This window comes from Lissotriton helveticus, chromosome 2_1, assembly GCF_964261635.1.
Source record: "Lissotriton helveticus chromosome 2_1, aLisHel1.1, whole genome shotgun sequence".
Lineage (NCBI taxonomy): Eukaryota > Metazoa > Chordata > Amphibia > Caudata > Salamandridae > Lissotriton > Lissotriton helveticus.
Genome location: NC_136059.1, coordinates 992,617,903 through 992,635,377, shown reverse-complemented (window position 1 = coordinate 992,635,377; position 17,475 = coordinate 992,617,903). Strand labels below are relative to the sequence as shown.

Genomic DNA, 17,475 nt, shown 5'->3' with positions numbered 1-17,475 from the left:
TGTCAAAAAACCCAGATTTTCCCCACATTTCTGTGGTGGAAAGTTCTGGAATCTGCGTGGATCCACAAATTTCTACCTACCCCGCGTGCCCCAAAGTCTTCCAAGAAAAATGGTACCTCACTTGTGTGGGTCGGCCTAGTGCCAGTGACAGGAAATGGCGCAAAACGCAACGTGGTCACACCTCAATTTCGCAGTGACAAATTACCTTTTTTTTGCAAATTGCCTAGCTGTAGTTTTTTAACCCTAGCTCTGCCGGCACCTAGGGAAACCTAGCAAACCAATATATTTTTGAAAACTAGACATGCAGGGAAATCCAGAATAGGGTGACTTGACTGCCTCCCTCCAGGTTCTGTTACCCAGAATCCCTTGAAAACTTAAACAATTGTAAAAAAAAACAGATTTTCCCCACATTTCTGTGGTGTAAAGTTCTGGAATCTGCGTGGATCCACAAATTTCTACCCACCCCTCGTTCCCCAAAGTCTTCCTAGAAAAATGGTACCTCACTTGTGTGGGTAGGCCTAGTGCCTGCGACAGGAAATGGTGCAAAGCGCAATGTGGTCACACCTTAATTTTGCAATGAAAAATGACCCTTTTTTAAGCAAAGTGCCTAGCTGTAGTTTTTTAACCTTCGCTCTGCCGACACCTAGGGAAACCTAGCAAACCTATACATTTTTTAATACTAGACACCCAGGGGAATCCAGAATGGGGTGATTTGACTGCCTCCCACCAGGTTCTGTTACCCAGAATCCCTTGCAAACCTAACAAATTGTAAAAGAAAACAGATTTTCCCCATATTTCTATCGTGGAAAGTTCTTGAATCTGCGTGGATCCACAATTTTTCACTCAACCTGCATTCCCCAAAGTCTTACAAGAAAAATGGTACCTCTTTGTGTGGCTCGGCCTAGTGCCTGCGACAGGAAACGGCGCAAAACACAACGTGGTCACACCTCAATTTCGCAGGGAAAAATTACCCTTTTTTGGCAAAGTGCCTAGCTGTAGTTTTTTAACCCTAGCTCTGCCGGCACATAGGGAAACCTAGCATCCTATACATTTTTCGAAAACTAGACACCCAGGGGAATCTAGGATGGGGTGACTTGACTGCCTCCCACCAGGGTCTGTTACCCAGAATCCCTTTCAAACCTAAAAAATTGTAAAAAAAACAGATTTACCCCATATTTCTGTGGTGGAAAGTTCTGGAATTCGCGTGGATCCACACATTTCCATCCACCCAGCGTTTCCCAAAGTCTCCCGAGAAAAATAGTACCTCACTTGTGTGGGTCGGCCTAGTGGCCGTGACAGGAATCATCGCAAAACGCAACGTGGTTACACCTCAATTTCGCAGTGAAAAATGACCCTTTTTTTGTAAAGCGCCTAGCTTTAGTTTTTTAATCCTAGCTCTGCCGGCACCTAGTGAAACCTAGCAAACCTATAAATTTTAATCCAGGATGGGGTGACTTGACCTACTCCCACCAGGTTCTGTTACCCAGAATCTTTTGCAAACCTAAAAAATTTCCCCAAAAATAAATTTTCCCCACATTTCTGTGGTGGAAAGTTCTGGAATCTGTGTGGATCCACAAATTTCCACCCACCCCGAATTCCCCAAAGTCTTCCGAGAAAAATTGTACCTCACTTGTGTGGGTCGGCCTAGTGCCTGCGACAGGAATTGGTGCAAAACGCAACGTGGTCATACCTCAATTTTGTTGCGAAAAATGACCCTTGTTTGCAACGTGCCTAGCTGTAGTTTTTTAACCCTAGCTCTGCCGGCACCTAGGGAAACCTAGCATCCTATACATTTTCGAAATCCAGACACCCAGGGGAATCCAGAATGGGGTGACTTGACTGCCTCCCACCAGGTTCTGTTATCTAGAATCCCTTGCTAACCTAAAACGATTGTCAAAATAAACAGATTTTCCACACATTTCTGTGGTGGAAAGTTCTGGAATCTGCGTGGATTCACAAATTTCTACCCACTCCATGTTCCCCAGAGTTTTCCGAGACAAATGGTACCTCACTTGTGTGGGTCGGCCTAGTGCCTGCGACAGGAAACGGTGCAAAACGCAACGTGGTCATACCTCTATTTTGCAGTGGAAAATTACCCTTTTTTGGCAAAGTGCCTAGCTGTAGTTTGTGAACCCTAGCTCTGTGGGCACCTAGGGAAACCTACCAAAACCTCACATTTATGAAAAGGAGACACCCGGGGGCTTTCAGGGAGATATGGTTTGAGTGGATCCCCCAACATTTCCTTACCCAGAATCCCCTGCCAACCTCAATTTTAGGTGAAAAAATCACTTTTTCAGACATTTTTATGTGGGAAAGTGTGGCGTCACTGGGCCCACACAAATTTCTTACCACCCAGCGTTCCCCCAGGTCTCCGGATAAAGATGGTGCCTCACTTGTGTGGGAGACCCAAGTACCCGTGACAGGCAAGGGCCCAAAACGTGAGGCGACATCAAAATTCCCTATCTCACAACCACCTGGTTTTGCAAGGGGGGTCACCTGGGTTTTTGGCCCCGTGCTCAGCGGCCATCTAGGGAAACCTACCAAACCCACACACTTGTGAAAACTAGACACCCGTGGGCTTCCAAGGAGGTATGGCTTGCGTGGATCCCCCAACGTTTCCTTACTCAGAATCCCTTGCAAACCTCAATTTTTGCTGACAAAATCAGTTTTTTCACACATTTTTGCGTGGGAAAGTGTGGCATCAAAAGGCTCACACAAATTTCCTACCACCCAGCGTTTCCCCAGGTCTCCCGATAAAAATGGTGTCTCACTTGAGTGGGAGGCCCGTGACAGGCAAGGGCCCAAAACGCAGTGAGGCAACATCAAAATTGCCTAACTCAAAACCACCTGGTTTTGCAAGGGGGGTCACCTGGGTTTTTGGCCCCGTGCTTGGTGGCCATCTAGGGAAACCTACCAAACCCACACATTTCTGAAAACAAGACACCCGGGGGCTTCCAAGGAGGTATGGCGTGCATGGATCCCCCAAAGTTTGCATACCCAGAATTCTTTGCAAACATCAATTTTAGCTGGAAAAATCAGTTTTTTCACACTTTTTTGTGTGGGAAAGTGTGGCATCATCGGGCTCACACAAATTTCCTACCACCCAGCGTTTCCCCAGGTCTCCCAAAAAAAATGGTACCTCACTTGTGTGGGAGGCCCAAGTACCCGCGACAGGCAAGGGCCCAAAACTTTTTTTGATAGGCAATGTTGATGTTGCCTCAAAACGTTTTGCGATTCGCAAATTGAGATTGCGATTTCAAGGGTGCAGGAGTGTCCAAAGGACACCCTGTTGCACCCCTGAAATTGATATGTGCACATATGTTGCGCACACACATGCCGGCATGTGTGTGCGCAACATGAAACTTTGAAAAATGCAGTAAGGACAAAAAAAAGACTGACTGCCACCAAGGGGGGCGGCAGAAAAAAACATGCAAAAATATAACCACCTTTGGAAGCGAACCTTGCCCAAGGGCTCGCTTCCACACAATACAAAACACAATCCCTAGGGCCTAGTGGGCCAGAAAGGCCAAAAAAATGGGCAGCTCTTGTAGTGTAGTTCCTATATTCCCAATAGGCTCTGCGCATTGGAATATTATATCCTATAGATTTGACGTAGGACTAAGGTCTACTAGGTCTCTATCGAATACACTAGACTTAATTGTGAGTGCAAGCTAGCTCAGAGGTCACTAGAAACTTTCTCGAATAAACAAGAAGGGATTAGTTTCTGACAACCGCATAAACATGACAACTTTGTTTCCCAAGAATAAGAAGTGTATCTCTAGAGTCGCGGAAAAATAGATAGTTATTTTACTCAGTCAATCGTGCGTGCTTCGTTACACCAGAGGTGCAGAGAAATAGAGAGACGGGCGTTTTCAATAAAAGGTTATTTATTGAACAGTCTTCTTACTCATGCAGAGGAAATGAACTGCTACAATAGTAATACTGGTTGCAAAGTATAATGCGTACAGTACGATGAGTATTGTAAAATAATACTGCAAAAGCATGATATGGTTTCTAAGCCATAAAATACATACATTAATAAATAAAGACTAAAAGTACTCAACTGGTGCTTCTAAAATACGCCTACCCCGGTGTACCTAACCTAGGTCTAGAACAAGGGAAGAAGTAAGTGAGGTGTAGCTTAGTTTCAGTATTCTTTTGCCAAGAATCTAATCCAAGAATTCTCTAAGGGTCTCAATCAGCTCCGTACCTTGGTTTAGAATGAAGGAGGTCTGGTATCTCTGGGAGAAGTGTGGCTCAATGGTTAGAGTGGCAGACCCTGATGCAGAGGTCTAGCCCGGGACCAGGGTTCAATTCCCCACCTCGGCGGGTCTTGGGCTCAAAATTCCATGGACGTGATTATTCTCGCCTCGGTGCCTATTCCAATCATGGAGTCTCACTGTGCAACTCTGGGCAATAGCTTGCTTAATCTCCACAACGGCCCCCACAACGCTAAGGATGCCTGGCCTCCACCTTGGGGGTGCCCAGGAGTGGACACCTCACAGGGAAAGCCAGGATGGGTTCAACAGCGGTATTCGTACAAGCGCCTTGAGACCCTTGCGGGTGAGTAGTGCGCTATACAAGTATCAATTTACATTTCTCAGGACTCGATTTCCCAACAACCCGCAAGGGTAGGTTGGAAACACTGGAGCTGGATTTCTCGGCAAGAGAAAAGACAGCGTCTCTCTCAGTGTGTCTGCTGGAGGGTCGGCTTTCTTCGACACTTGCTTCGGCGAGCTGTGTCGTATAGGTAGATAGTCGAACTGCTGCAACTGCTGTTGTATTTTAGAGGACAAGGTCAAATATTGTCTCTAGTAAGTGTTTAAAAGAATTTCTTGTTCTCTAAGAATTGTTCTACTTTAAGCAGATTACTCCGTGCCAAAGGGAAAAAGTTCTATTTCGGAAAAAGTTCAAATTTAATCATAGAAAAATAGAGTTCCCAAGTTAGAAGGTTTGTTTTGAAAAAGTGAAGGCCGAATTTAAGAGTTCATGGAACGCTGTGTGCAAGTTTTCAAAAGTTATTCTCGGTGTCGGGAGAAAACATCTAATCGTCTAGGCTGGCAAAGAAATCGTCTACCACAGTAGGTGAAATTGGAACTACTTCATTAAGTAAATCAATTGTGCACAGATGAGAAACATCGCCGTAAGCGTCATTCGTATTAGCAATGTTCGCTGTAAATGGTACCTGTGTGCCTGTTGTTCCACGTACCTCACAGTAGCTGGATTCGCCTGTAAGATCTCAATGAATGTCGTCATCAGGATTGGCAGCCGTTGGGAGCAACACGAAGCATGAGCCGTTACCGGACTCAGCAAAGTGTCAACATCCATTGGCAGTGCTGATGGAAGTGTAAGACAGACATCTAACACGCATTCTTCTCCGTAAAGCAGGCTTCGTACAACAGGTAAGATGAAATCTTGCCAGATTGGACTGAATGAAAGAAACCAAGTGGTATTCAGATCTCTTAAACGAGAAAAGCCAAGAATATGTGTAATTCTGTCATAGTACCGCATGGCTAGGAGAGCATGCTCCATGGTAGTCTGGGTATCATCGGTGACTGGACTTGCCATATCGGAGCAGAAGAAACAAAAGTAGAATTCCTGCTACGAGTCCCAAAATGAGAGGCAAACCACCAAACACAGAGTGGACGAAGTTAGGAAAAATGCCAAGGACTGATTCAAATGGTGCTAACAGTCCCGGAAAAAATCATCTTAAATACATGTGCAATACCTCTGGTATCAGACATGTTTAAGATTCGACCTAACATTTCTGCGAAATGTACTGGGCAGTTTGTTGATAATAATGCATGTATCTCTGCAGAAGTCCTTGCAACTTGCAGATCATACGTTTCTCTAGACGAGGTCAGTGGCACAGTTTTTTGCTAAAGAATGGCTTTCATTCTGCTTAAAGTATCAATTCGTATAGAAGAGATATTCAGTGAAGGCCATAACGCCGACTCCCTGTCTGTCTTGCTTTCTGGAAACAATACTTGCATACAAGTGACCCTGGCTGACACACTAACTAGATAGGCTTTTCCTGGCAACATGCCACAACAGCTGTGATCATTCAACATTATGTAGCTACCATTGGATAGCTGCCTAAAAACTGGATCTATCACTGCTGCTGGTGAACCGTGCAGGTGGCAAGAAAGGTTATTTGAAGATCCTTCGCAGGCTCCGTGTAAATTAATACCTTCATATAAAAGTGTACCGCTTAGTGAGTTCTTACAATTTTTTCCACTAAGAAATACCTCCTTTCCCCCACTCCAACATTTGTGTGTGTATAGTAAATTCCAGGTCGACTTAATGTATTCTTTACCCAGCCTTTCATACATGCCTGCTGGTATGTGTTTTAAGCAATACTGAAACTGGAAAATCGTCACTGGTATCGTGATGGTGCCATGTATTATCCATTCCTCGACTGGTTTCTCAGAAACAGTTAATAGTAATCTTTCCAGTTTTTCTATGCTCAGCACCGTATAGTCTGCTCCTCTTTGTGCCAAAGAGATTTGTTTATCTGTAAGGTTAAAGACAGTAAACAATGTCGTGGTATTGATTATACGACATGGCACGTAGCCTGAGCGGAGATTTTGTAACGTCCAGCCTAGCAGCATTATAGAACGTAATTGAGACTGGCCATGTTGTAACATTAGCAAATCCTGTTTTATTATGTCAATGGCAGATGATACAATACTGTCCAAAGAATAAATTCTGGAGGACAGAGTTGTTAACCCATTGTCCACTACAGAGAGAGCTTTCTCTAAATTAATACGATCAATTTCTCGTATTTTCTCTGCAGTTTCCATTTGCATGACTTTCCATGCTTCATTGTAAGCAGAATATATACCGGCGTATATGAAACGTTTTTGATGTGGTTTACGAGGTCCAAGTAAGAAGTCTCGTAAATCAACGCCTTCTTTATGTAAAGTTAAGTGTTGTTTAATTTCTGGAAGTGTGGATTTCTGTAGCCACTCAAGGCATAGTTTTCCTACACTGTATATTGTAACTATCCCTGGATGTTGTCTCTGGGAATATCTTGGATCTGGCCTGTTCACTTTGAACCCATGTGTTTTGTTCAGGAATCTGTCTTGACAGTTATTTGTGTCTGTGGGCCAGATTAACCATTTTTACCAGTCAGGATTAGTTCTGTTCATTTGTAAAATCTGTTTTACGTCTACCTTCTCATCTGCAGTGCCATTACTGTCAGGTGTGGCTTTAGGTATGGACGGTTTGTTTAAATCTTTTATCTTAGCTAAGCCAAGACATGATGTTTGTTGAACAGTGTCATTTAAAAATATTATTTGTTCTGGGATAATGCAGGCTCTGAACAAGGCTTCTAAATCTTGCACCTGCCAGTCTTTTGTGCCCCAGATAGTTTTTGTCTCAATGTTGTCTTTCCAAAAGTTAAAACCTAATGTAGACAGCTGAGCATAAAAGGTCGCAGAATAAATTTGTTTAGTATTGGTCAACATGTTTTTCATTCCTGTCTTATTCACATTTTTTAAATAAAACGTTTCTGGATTTGTGACATTAAAACCTGAGAAATATGGAAACTTCTCAAAAAATGTTTTAGAGCTGCCCTTTGGCAGCGTTGGACAATGTTCCCATTGATTATAAGTAAAACATTTCTAGGGTTTGCAGATTTGTGCAAAAAAGGGTGACCATAATGATTAAAACAATACCTTTGTTCATAATCTGATGAACCTTCTAAGTATTCATGTTTTGTGAATTTAGCTGACATTTCTAAATCTGTCATCATATTATTAACAGTTTCAAAGTCCCAATCATCACAAAATATGCTGGGTGAGACAAAGTCACTCAAAGAAATCTTAAACTGGTGTGGATCTTCAACAGTTCCACCGGGCCATAAATGTCATAATCAGTTGTGTCCCATGCTATACCACCAGGTATAGGAACGGCTGTGATGTTTACTGATGATAGATCTCTTCGTTCACGATGAGATGATTTGTAAGGTTTCAGGAGCAAGTTGATGTTCTTACTTGCTGTGTCCATTGTACTATATTTTCCATCTTTCATTTTTCCCAAACTTAAAACAAGAATGAGCCAAATCAGGAGAAAAAGTACACCTAGCACAATCAAAAATTCAACCCAAGGTGAAATCAGATATGTTTTTTCAAGTTGATGAAAGAGTTCTGTAATTTTTGCTTTGAAAGTTGTATTAGCTGGTGTGGTTTCAGGTTCACTGGAATCCTCAGAAAATGTATCAAAGTTGATGAAATAGCCAGAGGCATTTCTGTCAATTGTTGGGATTGCATCCGGATTTTTCGGAATCGCTGGAGCTGTTTCTTCCTTTGCCATATTAGTATAGTCAGAGGCTATATCATTGTAGACAGGTGTTTCGTGACGTACTGTTAATTGGGTTTCAAGAGGTACAAATTCCATGGCTTTGTTGCATAGTCCTTCTTTTCTTACTGCAAGTTTATCCAACGTAATCAGTCTTTCAGTTTGAACCTCTTGGATTGTAGCAAGATTTGGATGTCTGCTACATCTTGGGAGTCCACTGGGCCTACTACTTATTATCGGCCACATGATGTGGTTTGACCAGGTCGATGGACACAATTCTGTTCTCCCTTTTTCCAGCAAGGGGCGGTAGTAACACTGATCTTGTTCAAAGGATTGCTAGGACAGGTACTGTTTTTCTGTAAGAAGGCCCAAATTCCTTCTTTACCGCAATCTTTTCCCTGACTAGATCCCCAATCTTTGGAATCCAGACAGGTCTTGCTGGGACAGGTGGTTTTTCTTCAGTGGTCGTTGGCTTTTGTGTTGTGTTACCCAGACTTCTTCTTGTTTCATTTAAGTCCTTTAAAACAGCCAAACGGTCTTTGATATCAAAGGGTTTCTGTTCCACCACTGAAGTTTGACAATCAAGATCCTGGATGATCATTCTAGTACCAAATTGTAATTCATATGGAGTGATTACCCCCAGAGAATGTTTTTGGCAGATTATTAAGACTACGTTGGACACTTATTAGATGTTTGACCCACCCATTACTCGAACCTAATACCGTGGCCGTTATAGATTGCTTTATGTCACTTTTTTTCTTTCCACTACTGCATTTCCCTCAGGGTGGAATGGGCTCGAAAACCGCAATGCAACGCCCAAGCTAGCCATGACCTCCTTGTACGCTCGAGAGCTAAACGCAGGACCCTGTTCAGAATGCAGCGTGTCGATTGCGTATGTGCCGATAAAGGCTCGCAAATCTTTTTTTTAACAGTTCGGGCGTCAGCCGAGCGCTGCGGCCACATCCAAATGAATCTTGTGCAGGAATCCACTGCGACCATGATATACTTATAGTTGCCATCCCTTTGCAAGGGACCACAGTGGTCCAGGTAAATGGTTTATCTGAAATTAGAAGGGGTGTCTGTGCAGGTCGTTTTACGGTTGAAACTTTTATTTTTTGGCAGATTTCACATTCTAGAACATAGTTTCTAGCTTGTTTCCTCATGCGCTGCCACCAATATCTCTGTTTTAATAGTAGTGGAACTCGTGTGTTACTGCATTTGCTGCAGGAAACAGAATCCATGAATAGAATACCTCTGTCTGCCGATATTCATGTGCCTCTATAACAAATAGCACCTCTCGATGATACTCCATTTTCTATAAGTTTTATAGTAATTGTTTTTCTTATATTTACCGGGATGAGTATAGCATCCGGGTCATTTTGTTGGAGACTTGTGTCGTCTAAAACTGACTGAGCTGCTAGTGCAGCTCTTTCCCTTTCGTCGTCACTCTCTGACATTTTGTTGACCGAAAGTTTGCAGAGCAAGTTTCAAGGAAACAAAGATTAGGTGCACAATATTTTGGAACACTGTATCCTACAACATTGAACAAACCAAAAACTAATACATAGGGTCCTACTCAGTTATGGTGGATATTATATCCTTTAATCCACTCCAGACGTCTTTTGGAGTATTTTACGGGAAAAAAGGGGTCTGTGTGAAAAGCACGACTGAGTTACAGACAAGTCAACGCCGTCTCATCATCATGCTTCAACATCCTACGCATGCTCAAAAAAATCTTCCGCTAGATCCCCACCGAAACAAGAAAGACGGTCACCCACGCACTGGTCACAAGCCGACTGGATTACAGAAACCCCCTTTACGCCGGAACCACAGCCAAACTACAGAAAAAACTCCAACGCATCCAAAACGCCTCAGCCAGACTCATACTTGACATCCCCCGTCAAGCTCACATTTCCGGTCACCTGAAAGACCTCCACTGGCTCCCCGTCAACAATAGAATAACGTTCCGTCTCCTCACCCACGCACACAAAGCCCTCTACGACCTAGGACCCGAATGCCTCAACACGCGACTGTTCTTTTACACCCCCACCCGCCAACTACGATCGTCCAATCAAGCCCTCGCCGCAATTCTGCACATCCATAGATCCACCATGGGGGGAAGATCCTTCTCCTACTTAGCGGCCAAAACCTGGAATTCTCTCCCCACCCACCTCCGCCTTACACAGAACCACCTCTCCTTCAGAAAGCAACTAAAAACTTGGATATTCGATAAGTAAAGTACCCCCCCTCCCCAAGTGCCTTGAGACCCTCTGGGTGAGTAGTGCGCTATACAAATTTTTGAACTTGAATTTGAGTTACTCTAGTATCTAGCATTAAATTATCGCCTTAGCAAACATTGGGCGCCAAGTAGTGTAGTTCCTATATTCCCAATAGACTCTGCGAATTGGAATAATATATCCTATAGATTTGACGTAGGACTGAGGTATACTAGGTCTCTATCGAATATACTAGACTTAATTATGAGTGCCAGCTAGCTCAGAGGTCACTAGAAACTTTCTTGAATAAATAAGAAGGGATTTTTTTCTGACAGCCGCATAAACATGACTACTTTGTTTCCCAAGAATAAGAAATGTATCTCTAGAGTCGCAGAAACAATAGATAGTTATTTTACTCAGTCAATCGTGCATGCTTTGTTTCACCAGAGGTGCAGAGAAATAGAGAGATGAGTTTCTATGCCTATATAAGAATACGGTACTTCATACCTATATAAGGGCATGAATCGCGAAAATTACACTAGGGTCCTAAAATGCTATACAACACTCTGGGGCACACAAACATCAACAAGAAATGCTCCCCTTTGGAGGCAACCCTTGCCCAAGGGGTCACTTCCATCCAAATTTAAATGCCCCCAAATAAGTCCCTGGTGCCTTGTGGCGTTTTATACCTACTCCCCCCCCCCCCTGGGGCAAAACGACCCAAAAAACAGGCTGATTTGCCCCCAGTGGGGGGACAGAAAAATCTTCCTTAAAATATGGCCCCTCTAAGAAGCGACCCTTGCCCAAGGGGTCGCTTACATCCAAACTTAAATGCCCCAACTACAGTCCCTGGTGCCTAGTGGCATTTTCTGCCCCAACCCCCCGGGGCAAAACGGCTGAAAAAATGGCCCAATTTGCTCCCAGGGGGGCAGAAAAACTTTCCTTAGAATATGCCTCCTCTGGGAAGCGACCCTTGCCCAAGGGGTCGCTTCCATCCAAATGAAATTGACCCCAAATAAGTCCCTGGTGCCTAGTGGCGTTTTTCTGCCCCCTCCCCCCCTGGGGACAAAACAGACGAAAAAACGGGCTGATTTGCCCTGGGGGGGGGGGGGGCAGAAAAACATTCCTAAAAAATTCCCCCTCTAGGAAGCGACCCTTGCCCAAGGGGTTACTTCCATTATTATAAATATTCCCCCACAACATTCTCTGGTGCCTAGTGGCATTTTCCGCCTCCCCTGGGGGCAAAACGGCTGAAAAAACGGGCCGATTTGCCCCCAGGGGGGCAGAAAATCAATAGAAATATTGGCCCGACCTGGAAGCGACCCTTGCCCAAGCCTATGTGTCTGGGCTAGAACTGAGGTTACTGGTTGGGATAAACCTTCTATTGTGTAGGTTCACCCATAAAGTGATGCTCATACATTGTAACATGTCCCATATGATGAAAAAAGCTTCTTTCACTCTTTTGGCTGTACTCAGTTGTATTCATACCCAGTCTCTCTAATGAATATTGACAACCCTGACAGATTTACTCAGAGAGAACACTTTTTTAACTTCTCTTTTTCACAGTTTTCTTCTTAGCCTTGTTTATCAGCCATAGACACAGTATATTATTTGATTTCCTCCCACATAGCACCCCAAAAGTAAAAAAAACATGCAGCAGAATGAAGAGATAACTGAGTTCTCATCACTCTCTTAATCAAACAGGCCCTCAGAAACTGCCACTGTCACACGTTCCCTGTTTGTACTGATGAAATGCACATGTTCACCAATTGTTTCTGGTTCTGTTCAATATCCTCAGCAGCCAAATGCTTCTCTATTTTATGCAAAGCCTATTAAACCCATTAGCTGTCAAACTGAGCAAAACAAATCCTCAATAAACTTAATTAGAAATATAGGTGATAGGTCCATCATCACTTTAATATATGAGCTTTCAAATTAATGATCAATAAGCATGATAATGTACTATGGAGCATTCACTCAACATACCATATTGTCCCATAAAACAAAAACTCTTACCTAAGTATATCACCCTATAGCAACAGGGGACTAGATATTTTACCAATCTCCCCCAGAACACTACACTCAATCTCTAACAATGCACCCTGCCTCTCTGCCAATACTAGAACACCCAAATACATTTTAAGGCTTTGCTTGGCTTTTATCATTTATAAATGTCTTTCATGATCTAGTACAATCAACTTGGGAATTACAGTTGTCTAGGGAGACAATCTATCACTTCTTAAAGCTCCCCAAACACAGTTCACCCAGGATGAACCAAAACCTTTGAGTCATATCCTCTATTTTCCTAGCTGCACACCCTCAACATTATTCACACACATTCAAAAGAACGAGGGCCCAGATGTACAAGGACTTTTTACAATCATAAACGCTCTGATTTTGAGTTCTAGACCACAATATTCCCATTGTTTAATGTACACATCTTTTATTTAGGAATCTGAAAACTTTTGACTACTCCTACAATGGTATTGCAATCCCATACTGATTCAGTATTGGAAAAGTTGTCTTGTGGGCTTCCATTCCACCCACAGAATCGAAATGGTATGTGTTAATGTTTTTCGACTGAAATTGTCGGGCAAAATATTGACAAATTATCAACTGCAGAGATGAGGTGCTTAGCCATTTGCAAAAGGAAAAAGATCCCCATGAGAGCTCCTCCCCTTTGTGGTTGTAAAAAAAAAAAGATTCTTGGAGGGTAGAGAGTGGACCAAGTGACCATTGACAACTCTCAAACTTAAAAAACATTCTTTTTAAAATGCAGCATTGTTTCCTTTGAGAAAAATTGTCTGCATTTGAGAAAAACATACTCTATCGAAAAGAAATCAGACATGGTGGTCAGCTAAACGCAGCAGACTGCCATCTCAGTGATGGCCACCAATCGGAATAAGTGATGATTTGCGATCTACCATAATAATATTCATGTGGTAGGTAGGGTTATAAACCCCCTCCAAATCAAAATGTTATGAACCAACATATTAGTACATATGTCCGTTTGTAAAATTCAATACTGGTTATCAACATAATACTCACAAATTGTGATCAGATTTTTGTTACCAGTATTTAGGCACCAAGGGCCTTTTCCAACAGTGCCATGTTACAGACATACATGCCCTTAGGGCATTTATGTCTGCAACATGTGCACCCATACACATTTGAGGGGTGCAACAGGGTGTCAAAGTGACACCCTGCCAACCTTCAATGTTTCCCCCATTTACCGATTCGGTATTTACCGATTCGGTAATTGCCATTCATTCCTATGGGCCACCTGGCCCATAGGAATGAATGGCAATTACAGAATTGGTAAATACCGATTCGGTAATTACCTAAACTTACCGATTCGGTAATTATTTAAGAAAAATTACCTACATCCCATTTGCCTGTTCTTAAATATCGAATCGGTATGATTCGGTATTTAAGAATCGGTAATCTGGGATTACCTACATCGGGCCCCAAATCTCTTTCTCATCTTAAATAGACTCATTGGTAGATAAAAAACATGTTATTTACTGTTACTCTGTAATTCCTCATCTGCCTTCAACAACCAGGACAAACCAGTTTGCTTTAAAAATTAAATATTGTTTCTAAAAGTTGGCTAAGTATTCTTCAGATCCTTCAGCATATTTTATCCAAACCCTTGCTGATTTGTAATCCATCATGATCTTAAAATTAATTATCCCACATTAATTTATGTGGGCGCGCTATTGGGATACAATCAGTCTGTTCACATACTCTTTGTGAAAACACACCTCAGCATGTTTGTTAATAGTCAAGAAAGGATTCTGTGCCCCTCTTCAAATCCTTCCAAAAGACCCAATTGGAGCAATCAATACTGATACTCGCAGCCAAAAGCATCCGTGGAGCAAGAAAAAGAGAGCATATTATCCCTTTGCTTACAAACTTGTTTGGATACTCAGTTCCGTGGGAATTGATCTTAAAGTCCTCTCTTTAATCAAGATTTCTGAAAGCCAGAATCAACCATCAAACAAGATCACAAGTACTACATATCAAGATATCTGAATCTCCGTATGGCTAGGCAAGATCACTTTGGCCGATCTCCTAATCTAGACTCCTGCTCATAAAACTATTTCATTGGCTATGCTTGATCTGGCTTTTACTCTTGCTATCACATATGTACTTTCACTCCCCCTACTCTTCATCCTCAGCCATAAATCACAATTTCAAGCCACACCTTCAAAATGCAATTGTATGCATTGGCCTGAAATTGAGGAAATCCAGTGTTCCAAGCATCTTAATGACTATAAGACAAAAGGTCCATGCACTAATTACAGTTCTTGATGAGGGTAATGATACCTCTAAAACGTAATCGTCTTCCTCTAATTTCAACCTAGTAGTTGGGCCATACCTTAGACAAGTTAGTCTCAGTGCCCACACCTCATTATTCCACTGTAGCCTCTTCACCGAAGCCTTTGCAATTTATTTATCCTCTGAAGGAGCACAGTAAGTTTAAAAAACCTTAAACATTCCCTACTACATTTCGACACTTCTCCTTGGTACTCTCCCTTTGACTTTCCCTTACCTCTTTTCCCCAACAACACAAGCCGAACATATCAACGCACTCAAATCTGTGAACCCCTTTTTAACTCTCTCAGAACCTTTCCTCTCCCAACTAATCTAACCCACAGCTTTTTCTCCCGGGTATATTGACGCACAATATTCACCTCAACATTCTGTCCTCTCTGCGAATTAGCATCAGTGCTTCAAATAATCTGTTGTGATGTCACTTCTCAAGAAGCCAAAAGCTGACTCCTTTCTACCAAACTAGTGACCAAACTATCAACTTTCATTCTTTTCGAGAACACTGAAAGACTAGTATTCATTCCCCTTATTCATTCACTAATAGCCAAAATCATTCCCTCCTTTCAGGATGTCTACTGTTCATCTCCAAGGAGACAGTGTCTGCAGTGCTTAATCCTGGCCTTATCCCTTTTCTCTCCATGCACTACCTCCCACCAGGGCTGTCCGGGAGCCCAAAGCGGCCCTGGCAAATTTTGTCAGAGCAGCACCCCAAACCCCTCCTCCTCCTCCCCACCCCACTGATGGCACATTAATTGCTTAGTTGCTGCTGCTTCCCGTCCACAAGAGGTGGCTCTGCTGCAGTAAGGGTGGGGGTGGCCGCAATGCCTCTTCTTGAAGCCCCTGATGGTGGCTTCGGCCATGCCGGTAGCCATAAGCCTCCTCCGGGGACCTCGCCTCAGCCAGCGGAGGCTGTTAGCCAGGCACCCATTCATGTAAATGTAAATGTAAATGTAGTTGAGCTTATATAGCGCACAGCTACCCGCAGTGGGTTTCCCGGCGCTTGCTCAGGGAACCCTTCCTGGTATTCCCCTGTGAGATAGCAGGGTATCCACAAGGTGAAAGTCAGGCATCCCGCCGCGAGGGGCCGTTGTGGAGATTAAGCAAGCTATTGCCCAGAGTCGCAGAGTGTGAACCCGTGAGTCGAGGAGGCACCGGGGCGATAATTAAGCGAGCAGCGGCATGTGTACCCCTGCGAGTACTCCTCACACAGAGGGAACTTGGGATCAATGGAGTTAGAGTTTATCAAAAAGGAACTCATGCTCATTAATTTGTTGAAGTGCAAAAAAAAAACTACATTTTTTTTCTTGCCTTGTTGCTTTCTGTTCTCTGCAAGGCCCGCCCTTTTGGTTGTCAAGTGTAAGAAGTTGGCAGAGCCATGTGATTTGCGCTGGCCGATGGAAGCCGCGGGCGCAGAACCCGGATGAAGAAGTGGAGAATGATGAATGTTGTGGGCTTCATCCAGTCCCGCAGATCTATCAAGCTGCAGCCTATCAGCCTCCTAATAACATGGGCGATAGCGTCAGAAAGCATGTCCATAGAGGCGAGAGATCTGAAGGGGAGAGACAAAAAGAAACAAAGCAAACACAATGCTCAACAACTGCCCCAGTCCACAGGTGCATGCTCTCTGGAAATGAATAGCAAGTTTTCCATGTATGTTTGTGCTTGCTCATTGCACAAAGCACACTTTGGTTTATATGTTCACATGTCCCACATTTGGATACAAACCTCAATAAACAGGCCATACTGTCGGCTGCACTACCTCATGATAACATAGACGCCCTTCCCCTTGCTCCCAGTTTACACTCCGCAAAGCCCTCTTTTACAGAGTGGAATTCTTACATTTAAACATGGAAATGCTTAACATCTTTGAGACACATAAAGGTGTAGAAGTAGAAAGTAAGCCGAGCAGCTCCCTGTTCTTGTGCTTGGTGCTGTACTTTAACATAAACCTCGACATGCCACACTGCAACTATTACCCAAAAAAAGCTCTCCGAAAGAAAGAACAGATAAAGCATGGAAGCGAAAGGAAACTGAACTTAGGCGTTGTTACTTGGTGAAAACAGAAGTGACGTATCGCTGCGGGAACCAGTTAGGAAGCTGCACATAAGAGCAGCACTGCACTGAAACACTGGAAAGACAGCAGGTGGGAGTAAAGTCCTTTATGGAATACAGCAAGTCTTCCAAGAATATATCTATGAATGTCATTCATGATTAAAAAACTTTGGTGATCAATCTCGGCACCTTAATCCAAGAGCGACCTAATTTGCAATTGGCATGATGTTGATTTACCCATGAACTGATTTAGAGACAACACTTGAGTTTTCACTTCCGCTCATAGTCAGACACTATACAGGCTTCAAGGAGTCTTTTATAATTGGCTGCCGACAGTCTTTACACCAGTCCTGAGGAAGACCTGCAGTGGTGCTCATTTAATTACTCACACCTTTGGGTCGAAACGTCGATGCTTCATTTATCTGTCCATTCCCCAAGTTTTGAAATTCTCTAGAGTTATAGAGAGACGTTTTCACTCTGATTTATCTGAGGAAGGCCGCATTATTCCCCTTTTGTTAAGGTCCTTTAGTTTTACCATTCCCCGAGTTTCTTCAATCTACTACTAAGAGGA

General features: G+C 43.1%; 1 protein-coding gene across 4 annotated transcripts in view; it reads left to right on the top strand.

The window, feature by feature from the left end:
* TRPM3 (transient receptor potential cation channel subfamily M member 3) overlaps window positions 1-17,475 on the top strand; it is a 940,843-nt gene that overhangs the window by 851,922 nt on the left and 71,446 nt on the right. The window lies entirely within an intron of this gene.